Below are 16,583 nucleotides of genomic sequence, written 5' to 3' on the forward strand. Positions count from 1 at the left end.
GGGGACAGAAACAGGGAGGGAATTTGGCTTTACTTTGAGACTTTAACAGTGATTGCTTTTTGTCAATTGCATTAAAAATGATTTTTTCTGTAAAAAAAAAAAAAAAAACATTGCATGTTTGCAAACAGCTAGAAGGCAAACCTTGTCCAACAGAGGTTGCTACTGTCTATCCAATGGCATTAAAATGACTGAGGTATAAGAGAGAAACCATGGAAAGGAAGCCTAGTCAAGAACTCCAGCTGAATGCCTCACCTTCTCAGTCAGTTTTACTGGATGTTTGCAAACCCCTGACTTGATGATGTCACCACTGTTTGCTCTCTCAGGTCACTGCAGCCTTCTCTCCTGGATGACTGATTGGTGTTTTGCTCTCTGTGTGGCTCTCTCTACCTGTGATTTGCCATTTTCTCTTTCACTTTTGCTTGCCAGGTACTCAATAAACTCACTTATTTGAAACAAAAAAAAAACCTCACTCTATTCTATTAAGATAATCAAAGACTTTGGAAGTATTTTTTTATTTAGATAAGCAGTCATATAAATAATGTGGTACAGTTTGATTTATTGTACTTTTAAAGCCTGGTCTATATTTTCTTAAATATTTGAACTTCTGAGTTGTAAAATTGTATCTTAAGTGCCTTAAGGTTTTAAGAACAATATAAAGAATATTATAATGAACTGAAAAAAAAAAACCCAGGCTATCCACAGGGTACACAGTGCTCCAGCTCTGGACCCCCTCTCCTTGTGGAGAGTCTGTCTCTTTGTGTGCTGTGTGGAGACCTTGGCTGTGTGCTGTGATTGCAAACTTCTCATCTTGTAATTATTTACCTGGCAAAAAATTGGACCAGAGAAAAGACCCCTAGGCATCATTCTCACCTTTCTGTATAGCCAGACAGAATATACATGTTCACAGATTAATGGATAACATGTCCTTAAGTAAGAGAATTTGGTATCACCATTTGTCATGTATCTTAAATTTGGTGATTGAGGTGACCATTGTACTTACTAATTACTTTTATGCAAAGAAATAATAAAAGTCTGGTCTCTGGACAAGTAACTAGTGGTAAATGATGCCCAGCATGATTGGAAGGCAGAAAGGGTACTATGCACTTTGAAGTTTACATTTCAAATGGGTGACCCCAGATCCCTCAGAAAGGCATTCCTGGTTCTAAATGAGGCAAAAGTCTCCTTAGGTTGGTTGGTTTGTTGTATTTGAGACAGGGCTGCCTGTATCCCAGACTAGCCTCAAACTCAACATGTAGCTAAAGATGACCTTGAACTTCTGATCCTCCAGACTCTACCTCCTAAGTGCAAGGATCATAGCCATGTGCCACATAGTTATGCAGTACTGAGAACTGAACCTGGGACTTCATGCATGTATAGCAAGCAGTCTACCAAACGAACTACATTCTCAGCTCCTAATTTTGTTTCTAAATTATATATGCCCCAAATGAATAAAGAAAGGATTAACAATTTTAAGTTTTCCAAAGTAAATGTTTCCAGAGAAGAAGGAGATGAGGGACAGACTTTTGCTGTTTTTTCTATTTAGTGTTTGTACCTATCTTTATATGCAAGGACTTTGCTTTATGCGGCAAGCAGCTACAGCAGCGACTGGAAATGACTCCCCTGGGGGAAGTAAGGGCAGGGCTCACGGTGGAGCAAGGCACACAGCACGCACGACCTGTCCCTGATTGGACCAGCAGCCATCTGGTTGTGCTGAGGGAGCACGCACAGGGCATGTGGACTCCCTTTACTGGTTTGTCCTGATGAGTGTAGAAATGATCAATCCCAATGAAATGATTACCCCAGTTTCCTTCCAGGTCCACAAAAACCCACTAGACACAGCAGCTCAGCTGTACTCCTCCCTTGGATTCTGTGTTACTTAACTTTCTGTTGCTGTGATAAAACACCATGACCAAAAGCAACTTAGAGGAGAAAGGGTTTATTTCAGCTCACAGTTCCAGAGGGGATGCAGTCCATCATAGTGGGGAAGGTGTGGCAGCAGGAACAGGAAGCTGGCTGGTCACATGTTCACCCCCACACAGGAAGCAGAGAGAGAACAGGAAATGGGGCAAGCCATAAACCCTCAAAGCCTGCTACCATGACGCTTCCAACAGCAAGGCTCCACCTCCAAGGTTTCATAACCTTCCCAAACAGTGCCACCAACTGGGGACCAAGTGTTCAAACACATGAGCCTGTGGGGACATTTTTCATTCAAACACCATAGATTCCACCTCACTTTTCATTAATAAAGCTACATTCGTTCTGCTCACTCATCCACATTTCCTTGTTCTTCTTTAACATGAGACAACCAACTTGGAAGCCACTAGCATGCAGTGACTTTGGTGGGTCTTGATTGTCCAGGAAATAGCACCCATGTTAACCTGACCTGGAGCCAAGAATGGCTGCATTGCTGTTGCTAAAAATTACTTCTGAGAGGTGCTCACGTGGCATTGCCCCCCACCCCCACTGACAAACCAAGGTATGAATTCTTCAAAACTGCAGTTTGGAAAATCTTAATGAATTTATTGGGCTTACTAACAGAGCAGGGAATGGGGGTTATTTATAGACGAGTGGGTACCCCCCCATTTAAGGGGGAAAGTCCCTTAAATGGAAAGTCCACACCCAAGCCTAGATTCTGTACCCTTCCGACAGCTGCACAAAATGGCATGCTTCGAGGCATTTTTCAGCTTATATATCCTTAGTCCCTCCTCCTCATGCAGCTAAGGCCAACTGATTGGGTGGTAGGACTGAGTGACTCCTCTTGACCCTCCTTTTCTTGCAGGTCAACAGTTATAATCTTAGATAAGCAGGTGCAACCAAGCTTGGGAAGGAGGTGTGACTATAGCTTGCTGGTTTAGTTTGCCAGTCAGAGGACATGTCTATGTAACAATTGTATTCAAAGAACCTAAATCAATAAGACAGCACAAACACAGAACATTTTCCTTATTTTGGAAAGGTTCTTTGGGGACTAGAGAAGTTTTAAATTATAATACCAAACAAGATGCACAGAGGAATGCCACATAGTGATGGTCAGATTAGGAGTTCTTTATTAATAACTGGCAATCAGAGAGGGGGCTAATGCCCCAAAGAACTCTCGACTCCAAGGACAAGCAGGGCAGGGTTTATAAAACTTAAAACCACAATTACATCATGGCAGGGCAAAGCCAATAACCATAGTTACATCAGATCACCATAGTTACACCAGACCAGGGGCAGGTCAGTCAACAAAGAGGTTTTCAGTTAACAAAAAGTTTCGATAAGGAAAAATCACATTTCTCAGAATTGTAGAAGCAATGGGCTCCATAGAGATGCAGGTATAGCTGGGAGGGTGGAAATGCTATCTAGACATACTACTGGCTACTTGTAAGTTTCCCAGTATTGTTGAAACAATGTACTTCCTGAAACTGTATGTGATGTTCTGTCTGGCTAGCTGCAATGGGAATGATTGGGCAAAAACACAGGGTAAAGCAGAAGTCAGCTAGAACAAAATGGAGTTGGTTTTACCATTTAAAAGTGTTCTTTTCTTTCTGAAAATTCAAAGATTTTAGTCTAAGGCATGAATGGGAAATATACAGATTAACAAGGGGGGAAGCACTGGAATTTATCAGCATATATAAGCTTGAAGGCCATACACAAACTATGAGACTCCAGGAGGATCCAGGTGGCCTAAGGGTAAACAAAGGGATGGGCCCTGGGGAGTCTAGAAGAGAAACAGGACAGGCTGTTAGCACAAGGCAAACAAGGGATGTCTCACCATGCAAATGAAGTCTCTTGGTAACAGCTATCTCAAGTCATCTCCACCTGAGCAGGTGCACAACTTCTATCTCATCTTCCGGTGGAAAGATCTTCCTCAGACAAAATGGGCAGACAGACGGGAGGTAAGAGAGGGTAAGGGGAAGTGTATATGACCAATGTACATTATATACATGTAGGAAAGTCAACGACAATGAAACGTCATTTTGAATAATTAGTATACATTGATTTAAAAAAATTTCAGAACTACATGAAATGCCTTGACCTGCATTCACTGCTTACCAATGTAGACAAATATGTTTATTTTTATATAAAAGGACAACTTTTGGAGTCCTTTCTGTATCTTCAACTTCTCTGTCTTCAGTTTCTCTGAAGAACAAACTTGAAATATGCCAAGGACACCTATGTGGGGTGGGACACTTTGATTTCCTCCAGAGTTTGGTAGTGCCAGAAATTACAATATGTCTCTTACCGCATCTGTTTGCAAATATTCTACTTTATGATGGATGTGAACCTTGCATTCCCACTTTGTAGATCATGATAGACACTGTTACCAGATGCTTCAGTTCACAAACCCACTGCCTCAGTTTGCCTGTGTTTTGAAAATTTAGGAAACAGAAAGTGGTTAAAAAAAAAATGAATGTGTTTACAGTTTTAACAAAATGTGTGAGGTTTTTCCTCTGTTGAAATCAGATTGTGCCCTGCCCTAAGTTACTCCATACAATGTAAAAATGTGACTTCTAGGCTATGCCTGGGTGGCTTCATTTTACAAGCAACATTTGGCTCCACTGTGATTATAACTTGTTGGGGTCCTCTGTTATGCAAAGCAGAAGTCTCTTGACGTCCGGATAGCTCACAAGCTCGGAAACCATGTGCTGCAGATTCCTTTCATAGCAGAGTGCCTTCCTGGCATCCTCCCTGACTCTTCTTTTAAAGTGCTCACCACAAATACATGCCCTCCGGCACAGGAGCTGCCAGGTTTTTAATCAGGCATTGTCTGATAGCCTGATAGAAGCCCACCGCCCTATGTAAGTAAATGAGGCATCCTAAAAGTACCCATCAGCTAAGGCTTCTTCTGCTGTCTCTACACTATAAATAGTCCTAGTTTTACCCCAATAAAGCTGGAGCTGGAGCTGAATCACTGAGATCTGAGCTGAGTCACTTGTCTTGAGCTGTAACACTAAATCCTGTGATCCAGTCTCCCCGGGGGGAGCTATTCCTCCGTCGCCGACTCGCGGACACCCTGGCTTTCGCCGTCCCTCGTACGCTTCCCGTGTGGTCCAAGTGGCCAGTGGACCTCACATCCTGAGGAAGGTATACAGGTGAAATAGGGACGGGATCGACTTAGTAGACCTCAGTAGCGGAGGAACTTTCACTGCCCAGGAGTGCGTGCTGGGACCCTGAGAGCCCAGCGCGTGCTCGCCTATAATAACTCACTCAGAGGCAGGGTGACTTTTAAAAAGGGTGACTTCTAAAAACAAAGAGGGTACTACCCACATACTTATCAACAAATTGGGAACATGCAAGAGCATAGGTATATTAAAACCACATCATAAAAAATAGGTCTGGGAACTTACTGAATACACTACACTGAGGAGGGGTGCAACAGACTCACCTGGACCCCATGAAAAGGACACTTAATACTGCTGCACTCTGATGACCCCCACCCACTTGCCATCTGACCATTAGTGCATGCATCAAGGAACTAAAAGGCAGAGCACTCCCATCTGTCCCCAGCTTAGTCCCCACTGCTGATACGGCCTATTCAAACTGTCACCTGTCTGTTCATCAGTCATCCATTCATCCATCCATCTGGATCCAGTCCTGCACCTCCCCTCCATGGACTTACACCTTACCCCCACAATTCAGCTCAACCCAGAGCCCTAGCTCAATCCTGCAACTCTGTATCTCAGCTCAGTACCTCCTGTAGCTAACTGGGTTTTAAAATATCTAACCACTGCAGTGACTGCATCTGTCTCTGCTTCTAGTAAAGCAGTTTTAATGAACTCTCCTATGACCTAGTTAACTGTTTTATAGCCATTATATAACCTACATATACACATATATAGACATACTATGTGATGTGTAATGTGTGATCTGAGACTTAATGTAAGTAATGAAAATCTGAATTAAAGAACCTGTGTTTGCCAGTGACCAGCTCTCAAGGGTGACTGGGGAAGACCTGGCAAATTGCAGCCACTGAATCAGACGTAACTTAAGAGGTTATTCAATAAATCCTGACATTGTGGAAAGGCACAACACATGCATGTTCCTGATGTATCACACAATATTCCCTCCTCCACACAGCTGTGGCTATCTTATGATTTATAAAAAGCCATGAGACAAAAGTTAGAAGTTATGTAGACTTGGCTGTGAAACAGTTAACTGATCCCACGATGGGGAAAAGGGCCTGCACCTCAGGCTGGCTTTGTTCTCTGTTAGAGACAAATCTTCATTTAATTCTAGGCTAAGGAAAACAGAGTATTAAAGATCTCACAGATTTTAAAGTTTTTTTTTATTTTAAATTAAGTGTAATTGTGTGTGCTTGTGTGCTCTTGAGTGTAGGTACCTGTGGAGCCCAGAGTGGAGTTACAGGTGGATCACCAGAAGGTGGAGTTACACTTGGTTGTAAGCCACCAAACGTGAGTGCTAGAAACCAAACTCCATTCCTCTGCAATAGCAGTGCATGCTCCTGGCCACCGAGCCAGCTCTCCAGTCCTAGTCCCATGTTTTTAAAAGAATAAATTGCAGATCTCTCAGCAAGTGAAAGCACTAGGAGTCTGAAAACCTGAGTTTGATCTCCAGGACTCACATGATGAAGGAGAGAACTCTCTATCTCTCTCTCTCCCTCCCTCCCTCTCTCCCTCCCTCCCCCTCTCTCCATCCACACACACAAAATAAGATGAATGTAGTAATAATAATAATAATAATAATAATAATAATAATAATAATAATAAACAACCTTAGGGGCCTGGCAGAGTTCTTTGTCCCTAGGTCCAGTCCTTTGACAAGCATAGAATAGTAACTTTTTGTATCTGTCTTTGAAAGTCAGCTTCAGCTCGGACTCCTGCATGGGCACTAACTCAGTGTATTAGCTACTTTTCTGTTACTGTGATAAAAACCTCAGGACCAAGGCAAGCTTAAAGTTCCAAAGGGATGGGTCCAAAACGGCAGGGAAGCATGGCAGGAGGTAAGGAGTGGAAAACTGAGAAGTCATACCCTCAAACACACAGGGGAAGCAGAGAGGGCAAATTGAAAGTGGCTCAGTCTATAAACTCTCAAAGCCATCGCCAGGAACGTGCTTCCTCCAGCAAGGCCACATCTCCTAAAAGTTCTATGACCTTCCCCAAGCAGTACCCCAACCACCAAGTGTTCAGATACTCGCATCTCTGCAGACACTTGTGATTCAAATCACCACACCCTGCAAGTGAAAAACGACGGCAGTCTAAGAGCAGAAGAGAAGACCACAGGGATCTCTTACAGCATCTCTTCCCATCAGGCATGGGTCCACACTTACACCAGCAAATCTCTTTGTTTACAAACCTGCATCCTACTCAGACGTTGCCTCCCTTCCCTCACAGTCAAACACATTCTGAAGTCTGAATCAAATCCATGGATTTGCACTGTTCCACAGATGACAAAACCCCAGGATTGGTGAGATGGCTCAGAGGTTAAGAGCACTGGCTGCTCTTCCAGACCAGAGCTATATTCCCAGCGCCCACAGGGCAGCTCACAACCATCTGTAACTCCACTTCTAGGGGATCCAGTGCCCTCTTCTAGTAAACACTCATGTACATAAAATTAAAACAAGTAATTTTAAACCCCCAGATTATAAAATTCACCAAGCCATGTCTGGGTGATGGGAGGTTGCTAGGACTTGGTGACGTGAGGCACTTGTGTGGGTGTCCCTCAGGGTCTTATGTAACCCAGGCTGGCTTCAAATTCACTGTGTAGCCCTGAATGACCTTCAACTCCTGATTCTCCTGCCTCTGCCCCTTGAGCGCTAGGGTGACAAGTGTGTAATGCCCCTGGTTTATGATGTGGAGGTATAAAACCCAGGGCTTTGTGGATGCTGGGATATAGCCCTGTCTGGTGAAGTGAGTCCTTGAATTTGATAGAGGCAATTGTCTCCAAAGATACACTTAACCATGTCGCTGTCATATGTGTGAGGACACTTCAGTGTTGTAAAGAGTCCAAGACAGGCTTAGCTGTGCAAACCAGGGGCTAGCAGGGCCTGACCTGTGCCTAACTGTACAGGTCAGGTCCAGCTCATGGCTGGAGCTCTGGACTCTTCATTCCAGTCTTGCAGAGCTCAGGCATGCCAGGACTGATCCCAACACAATGAAGCTGGAGGATGATGTTCTGTTCCGATTTCTGTCACCCACCGCTGAGCTCCACTGATGATGAGGATAGAGCCCACCCTGGGGCCTCACAGAGTAGCCTGGGCCTGAGTAGGTTGGGAGTGAGGAGCAATAGCTGGTGCAATGGCAAATCCTTTCTGTCCTGTGGGGCCATGGGAGCCATGGAGTTGGTGAAGGTCTGTGCGGTACCATCTTAGAGCAGCGCCAGACCTCAAGCCTTCTCCTGGAGGTATTGTCTACCCAATGCCATCCCCGCCTCAAGTGGGTATACCCTATCCATGGTGCAGGCGGCACCCAGGCCTGGGAGCTGCTGGTGGCTGTCCAAAGACACCTGCTCACTGGCTGACCTCCTCTGAGGGGCCAGCTGTGAACCCTTGGCCCGGCCCGCCTTTCTTGGTGCTGGTGCCCAGCCACTCCTTACCTGAAGCTAGTTTGACCCACACCCTTCCACCAGGACAAGCAAGTGATTAGCATGCTGGCCAGTGTGGGAAACGGGCACGGCTGAAGCCTGCAAGATGACGCCCTGGCACTTAGCTAAGCCCTGTGGCTCCCAGTTGTTTATCTCAGCTCGCGCATGGGCCATAAGACTAATAACGCGCACTCAGACTAACCAAGTGCGTCAGCCTGCATGATCAGTGAGCCTCTACCTATCAGTTGCTGAGTCGCAGGCGTGCCACCCTGCTGCACGTGTACTCATTGGACAGTGAGTGAGGGATGGGCTTGGGGATTGTATATAAATGCTTCGGAAGTGCGCAATGAAAAAGCTTCTTGAACCCTTCCTTGGTGTACGTGTCGTTCTTCCTCGATTCTGCTGGACGGGATCACGGTTCGTGGCAGGCCAGGCTGCTCTTCTCAGCTCAGGAGCCGGCCACCATTCAGAGCCACGTGGAACAGGCAGTCAGTCACAGGATGCATCAGGCAGTTGCCCAGGGTCTGTGGGCCCTGAATCCCATTGTGGCAGACTCAACCTCTGGCTTTGTGCTAGCCACAGGCTACGACTGCAGAGGTGTGGACTGTGCTGTACACTGACACAGTGTGTACCGACCTGGTGGCCCAGGGCAAGTACTGCAGCCTGTGACCTCAGATCCCATCTGCCTGCTCTTTCACACCCACCATCTCTGCCCAGGGCACTTGCACCAGCAGGTATGCAAGCTGGATGCCGAGGACCAGGCCTGCCTGTTGCACAAGTGTATCGACTACCCTGCATCGTGTGCTCCATGACCCTCATCCATTCCTGCATCCACCTTCAGTGGTGCCCTGGGCATGTGCTTCTTCATCCACATGAGCGCGCACCTCAACTACTGCTTGGGGTGTTTCAGGAGTCCTGGAGGACCAGTGTGGTCAGCTGGACCTTGACCCAAAGGCTTAGCAGCTTCTACCTTCCAGAATGTTCTCTGCTTCTGGTCAATCGGCACCCCTTGCAGTTCCACCAGCCATGGCCCTACTCCATCCTGTGTCTCAGGATGCAGATGACCCATGCCATCTTGTAGGGCCTTCCACCCCTGCTAGTCACCAGGATCATGAAAACCAGCTGTGCTTGGGATAAGCCCAGCAGCCATCTTGTCCAGGGTTATGTCAGGGAAAAGCCATGGCATGTGAAAATAAACCACATAAAAACAGAAACCCTCAGCAACCCATGAGCTAAGTTGAGAAAAAGAGATGGGGCATGTGTTCCTGTGTTCCTCTATTCAAAGTCTGGATATACAAGCCAGGCATGTGACATGTACCTGTGATGCCAGCTACTCAAAAACCTATGGCAGGAGTCATCACTTGAGACCAGCCAGTGTGTTGAGTCAGGAGGGTACGGCAGGGCACAGTGTGGGGCCCAGAACCTGTGCAAAGTCTTCAAAATGAGCATAGAAAAGAACGAAGTTGGTAAAGAGGAAAACTGGAAAATCCTGCCTCCCCCCGCCCCCACAGCCCAGCAAGTCTGGCCACTGGCACAGAGACAGGCACTCTCCAGTGTCCAAAGATGATTTATGGTTCTGTCCAGTGTTAAAACATACACCCCTGCGTGGAGATTTGAGATGCTCCTAAGACATGTGAGGCATGAAGCTATATGTAGAACTACATGTAACGGACAGAGCACACACCAGAAAGCCAGTGCTTTGCAAATGAGCCACAAAGCTCATTCCCTGAGACATAAAACCCCAATTCTTTGTACAGTAAGGCTGTTTAAGCTCCTGCCCACTTTCTCCCTAGGAATTATATCTTTTCCTAATCAATTACTCTGCCTCTGCTGTAACTGTGTATCTCTGTTCAATTCTTTGTTCTGAGACACAGAATTTGGACCCACTGAACCCCAATAGCAAAGAGATCAGTAACATAATGTAGCCTTTGCCTCAAAAGAAAAGACATGGCCGAACTGTTTGAATTTATATTCATTTCTTACCCTTATCTCCTACCCGCACCCTCCTGAGATAATGGAAGGCAGCTATGGACACTTTGGTTTTGTTTCTTTGCTTTCGTTTTTTGAGAGAAGATCTCACTATATAGGCCTAGCTGGCCTAGAACTCACTCTGTAAATGAGGCTAGCCTAGAACTCCTGTCTCTGCCTCCAGAATGCTGGGATTAAATGTGTGCCCCATCCCAGACACTTTCAGTCTTTGTTTCTAGAGCCTGCTCCATTATCTGTAACAAAGAGGACCACCAATTATGGGATAGCTTCCAGTCACAGGAAGGGTGAGCTGGATTTGACTTTCCAGCTTTTCATACACAGCAGCAGGACAGCGGTGAGTTTTGTTAGTCCACATTTTAAAAGCATATTCCTTAAACTTGTATGTGATTCAGTTATCTGCAACATTTAATCTGCTCCATCCCAAACTCAAACTGGTTGTCACAGTAAAGTGTGTGTGGATGGATTCGGAGGACTTGGGGTTCCGACCTGAAAGAGACTACGGTGATTTAAATGCATGCTGGAGGGGACTACAGTGGCTCGGAGTCTCTGTCACTTTCTTTCTGTATTCTGATACTTGGATCGTCAGGGCTTTCACTCACTGTATTAAAGGTTTGTTTATTCTGCCTTTTTTCCCCAAGGTTATTCATTATGGTGTGTGAGGGTTTGAATGTAAAATGTCCTCCACAGGAGGCTCCTGTGTTCCAGCACTTGGTCCTGAACCTCTCGTACTGTTTGGGGAGGTTGTGGAACCTTTGAGAACTTGGACCTACCTGAAGGAAGTGGGTTGCTGGGGTCTGGGTCTTAGGTCGCACTCCATCTCTGCTTCCTGTTCTTCTGAGCTATGAGCCAGCAGCTCCCATCGCTTCCACTGACAACCTTCATGGCCACGGCCCCCCTAAATTCCTTCTGATCAAACATTTGGTCTCAACAATAAGTAACTAATACATGAAATAACCCACATGTCTTTGCCTTTTAGTCCCTCTGGAGCAGACCTTTCTGCCATGATCAGGGGTTTCATGCACCATCACTAAGGACCAGTGTTTTATCACTGTCCAGCTCTGTGTGGGATCTTTAGGGAGAACACTCGGTGGAGGAGGGAAAATTGTCCTGGGGTACTACAATGAGAGAAGCTGGGAATGCACAAAACATAAGAATCATAAACGCTTCCAAGTATATCCTGCTATTTGGGACCCGGATGGAGTTGGGGCACCAATAAACCATGGACACCTCTACCTAGTATAATAATAATTCACATGGATCACCACTTGGAGATCCTGTGGACTAAAGAATACAGAGTAACAAGAGCAGGGCGGTGATGTAGCTCAATGATAAAGCACTGGATTAGCATGCATGAGGCCTGGGTTCAGTCACCGGTGTGGAAGGGAAAAAAAAAAGATCAACAGAAGCAGTTATCTAAGCCTGTGAGCTGAAGGAAGGCAGGGAGGGGTGAGATCAGAGCAGCAGGGCAAACATGGGTGCTATATACTCCGAGGCCACCAGATGGCACTATGCATGCAAGAAAGTCAATCAGGATTCAAACTAGGAATCAAAAAATAAGCAATTTGCTGTTCATGAGGAATCCAAACGGACAAAAGCCAAAGCTTTCCTTCAGTAAGTATGAGCTTCCCAGACAAAGCGGGATGCTTTAAGACAGCTTGGGATGGGGTAGAAGCACTTGTGCACGCCAGCCTTACAACCTGAGTTCAAGCCCTCCTACAGAGGAAGGAGAACACTGACTCCCAAAAGTTGTTCTCTGACCTTCACACGGGCACACTGCCAGGAGTACACCTGCACACACGATGATGATGATGATGGTGATGATGATGATGATGACGATGACGATGATTATGATGATGATGATGAAAGAAAAACATTTTTTTTTAAAAAAAATTGCCTGGGAAATAAAGCCCCAGTTATGAAAGTCAAGTAAAATCTTCACCATTCTTGATGGAGAAATACAAATGCTTTCTTCAGGTCAGTTGTTAACGTTTGGTTGTCTTTAAAATGCTCCCCTTTGAAGAAAATGAAACTGATGGGTGGGAAAATGACACACTTAGCCTGGTGTGAGCTGATTTCAAGAATACATGTTGGCTTTTTCAGTACAACTAGGTTCAATTAAGCAGAGTTGTTAAATTCTTACTGTGTGCAGAGCATTTGCTGGGTTTAGACAGTAGAGCCCAGCCCTTGCCCTCCAGGGCTCACAGTGGGGTGGAAGTGGTAGTTGCAAGTAGTTTATTCTGAAAAGGGAGGCAGTCTCTAAAGAAGTCATCAAAGACAAAGAGAAAAGGACTGCGGGTATAGCTGGGCGCTGGGTAACTAGCGATAGTTCTGACTGAGGGTATAGCTGGGCACTGGGTAACTATCTAGTGATAGTTCTGACTGAGGGTATAGCTGGGCACTGGGTAACTATCTAGTTATAGTCCTGGGTTCAATGGGGGAAGGGGAGAGAAAAAGGGAGAAGAAAAGGAGGGGGAGGGGAGGAGAGAAGGGAGGGAGGAGAGGAGAGAAGGCTTGTTGGAGAGCTTCACTTCTCTCTTAATTTCTCTCTCACATTACCAGTCCTCCAGAGGTAAAGGGAGAGAGACCTTGTGGGAGGTTTTAGAGCAGGGAGATCTTAATGAAGATTGAAGACTTCAGGACAGGGAGAGGGATCAGCTACTCAGAGTTCACCTCACACAGGTGTCAGTGGAGAGGAGGGATCCCAGGTAGTGGATGAACAGAAGCTGTGGATGAAGGGGTAGGCACCGCCCTGGGGAAGACGTGGCTGAGGTTTGAGACTAGACTGCAGGACAGGGCCACAGGTGTCAGAGCAGGCAACCTACTGCTCGGGACTTAGAACCTGAAGGCTGCAGTGGCAAGCAGACTGGAGGTGGAAGTTTCTGAAGGAGCTGGGGTGGGGATGGAGGGGGTCATGACGACTCTAACCATTGTGAATGTTAAACATTAACATCATTTTTCTCCTCTGACTTTTATTGATTTTTCCACGTATTCTCAGTGCCTCTTTTCCTTGCTCTAAAGATTAAATGTTATGTCAACAAAGCCGTAAAACCAACAGCAGCAAGATGTGGTTCTTGCAAAAAAAAGTCTTCCATAACCAAACGTGGTAGAAAGCGTATGACAAAAAATTTTTCTTTTGGTTTGTGAATGTGTTTATATGAAAGTCCTAAAAGTGAAGCAACCGGGGCAGGAGAGATGGCTCAGTGGTTAAGGGTACCTACTGCTCCTGCAGAGGACCTGAATTTGATTCCCAGCCCCCACTTTGCCTGTAACTACAGCTCCAGGAGATCCAACACCCTCTTTTGGCCTCCACAGGTACCTGCACTCGGGTGCACATACCAACCCCCCCCCATTACACACACATACATGTAATTAAAAATAAAATTAAAAATATCTGAAAAATAAACAGAGTAAAACTATCAAGATAATGTGTGGTCATATACTTAACCAATCTCTTAGATTTATAAACAGAGCTGACTATTGCAGAAACTTTTTGACATATGTTTGTGCTCATGATAATCCAGTGTTGTTTTGGTTTTCTTTGGGGGATTACATGCTCTTTGAGCCAATAACATTGCCTTTACTTACATACAACACTCTATAGCATTTGTTACTTTCGTTTAAATGTCTTAAACTAAGCAGAATAGAACAGAAATTAATTGAGTGGTACATTTGCATTAATACACATTTCCTCTAACATTTGAAAATTTCTTCACACACACAGCAAATTTTAAAGAATTTTTGGTGGGTATTTTATTCTCAACCACCAAGATTCCACAATTACATTTTAGGTTTGAGGGGTTTTGTTTTATTTTACAGCCTTGCTATGTTGCCCAAAGATGGAATCAAACTCCTGTCTTCAAATGAGCCTCAGTCTCCCACGTAGCTGGGCCCATAGGCCCACACCACTTTGCCCAGCTTAAGATGTCACAATTCTCACTTTGTTGCACACTCATCCAACTATTCAAGTCTCTCTCCATGCATCCATTCATGCTGTTTTTCTTAACTAATTTCAAATTAAATTTCATCATAGCCACAAATATACTTCCCTCAGAATGCAACACTGGTGGTTTGAATGAGAATGTCCCCCATAGGCTCCAAGTATTTGGACACTTTGCACCCAGTTGGTGGTGCGGTTTTAGGAGGTCTTAGAAACTGTGGCTATATTGGAGGAAGCATGTCACTGGGGGAGGCCTTAGAGAGTTCTTATGCTGGATCATCACTCACCCTCTGCGCCCTGTGCCTGCTTGAAGATGTGAGCACTTAGCTTCTGTTCCTGCTCCATCCAACTCTGCCACCACGATGGGCTCTTGCCTCTTTGGCACCGTAAGCTAAGTAAACTCTTCATTTTCTAAGTTCCCATGATCGCAGTGTTTCTAGCACAGCAACAGAAAAGTAACTAATACAAATACCACATATCATTAACTAGAGTTCAATATTTGTTTACACATTTTTTCTAATGAGATAAAATGACTTACCACAAAATGTACCAATTTTTAAATTTTTATTTATTTAGCTTCTTTTATGTGTATATGTGTGTTCCTGAGTGTGGTATGTGCACCACCTGTGTACAGGCAGTTGTGAGCCACCATGTAGGTGCTTGGAACTGAATCTGGGGTCTCGGAAAGATCATCAAGTGCTCATAACTGCTGAGCCATCTCCCCAAGCCCCAAAATGCCCAGTTTTAAATGTGACAAAAGTCATGCACCTGGCTAAGTCCTCCAAACCCTTTCAACATGCAGAAATCACCATCACTTCTGAAAATACTAATGTCTGTCTTTGTTCAAAGCCTTCTTCTTCCTCCAGAGACTTTATTTTTTGGTGTTTCCAGTTTTATCAAAAATAAAACTATTCTGACATTCTTGATCTAATCTTGTTTAAATGTTATTAAGTCTTAAGAGCCAGAAAGATGGCTCAGTGGGTAAAAGCAATTGTGATACAAACCTGATGGCCTGGATTTGATCCCCGGAACCCACAGTATACAGACAGAAGAGACCACCCCCAGAGTTGTCCTCTGACCTCTACATGGGTGTCATGGCTTGCACACCCTGGAGAGAGCATGAGCACACATACACACACACACACACACACACTCACACACACACAAATGATGATGATTATGATGATGATAAAAAGAAGAAGGAGAGGAAAATTGTTTTAAACTCTTGTTTAAATCTTGTTAGAAATATTTTCATTTTAATGGGACAAATGCCTACATTACTGGACCATCAATATGCTTAGACCTTTTCAGGAAGTTTTTTTGCAGTTCTTGGGGTGACTTTCTCAAAAAAAATCCCTGAGTTAAAAACAGGGGCTCATTGAATGTACTTTACCTTACTCAAAATTCTAGAGCATTCCATCTTTCCACCTGTGGATAAACGCCACACTAAAAAGGAAAATAAACATATACTTCCCTTACAAATAAAACCCCTGAGGCACAGAGAGGTCTGATACACAACAGCAATGGTGACGGTAACGGGATCCAACACATCCTGCATTCTTCCCATGGGCACGCAGCTAAGAACTTAAGCCAACATCTGTCACATCCTCATGGCAATCCTGGATCTAAATTCTACTCACCCATTTCATGGAGGAGTGAGCTAGGGTTAGCAAAGGCACACAGCTGCTGGGAAGGGTGGCTCCCCCTCCTTCCCTTTCTTCTCTTCTTCCCTTCCTCCTTTTCCCTGTCGCTCCTGCCTCCTCCTTTTTCTCCTCCCCCTCCCCCTCCCCCTCCATCTCTTCCTCCTCCTTCCATTCCTTCCTCTTTACTTTTTTTTACTTTCCTCTCTACTGTTTTTCCTTTCCCTGATTTTTGGACAGGAGTATTTGAGACAAGATCGCCCTATGCAGTTCAAGCTGGCTTCAAACTTGCACCTCCACCTTCTCAGTGCTGGGATTACAGTCTGCACCACCACACCCAGCTTTTCTGTGCTTTTTGAATCATCAGACGTTTCTCCTGGAAAAAGAAATGATGACAGGAGCAAGAAAAAATACCCAGAATGATAACACTCTAAGACCACATAAAACCACAGTTTGTTCCCATCTTTGGATTTGCTACAATAAAGAGGGGACTCTTT

The sequence above is a fragment of the Nannospalax galili genome, unplaced genomic scaffold, assembly GCF_000622305.1.
Source record: "Nannospalax galili isolate Female #2095 unplaced genomic scaffold, S.galili_v1.0 scaffold252, whole genome shotgun sequence".
Lineage (NCBI taxonomy): Eukaryota > Metazoa > Chordata > Mammalia > Rodentia > Spalacidae > Nannospalax > Nannospalax galili.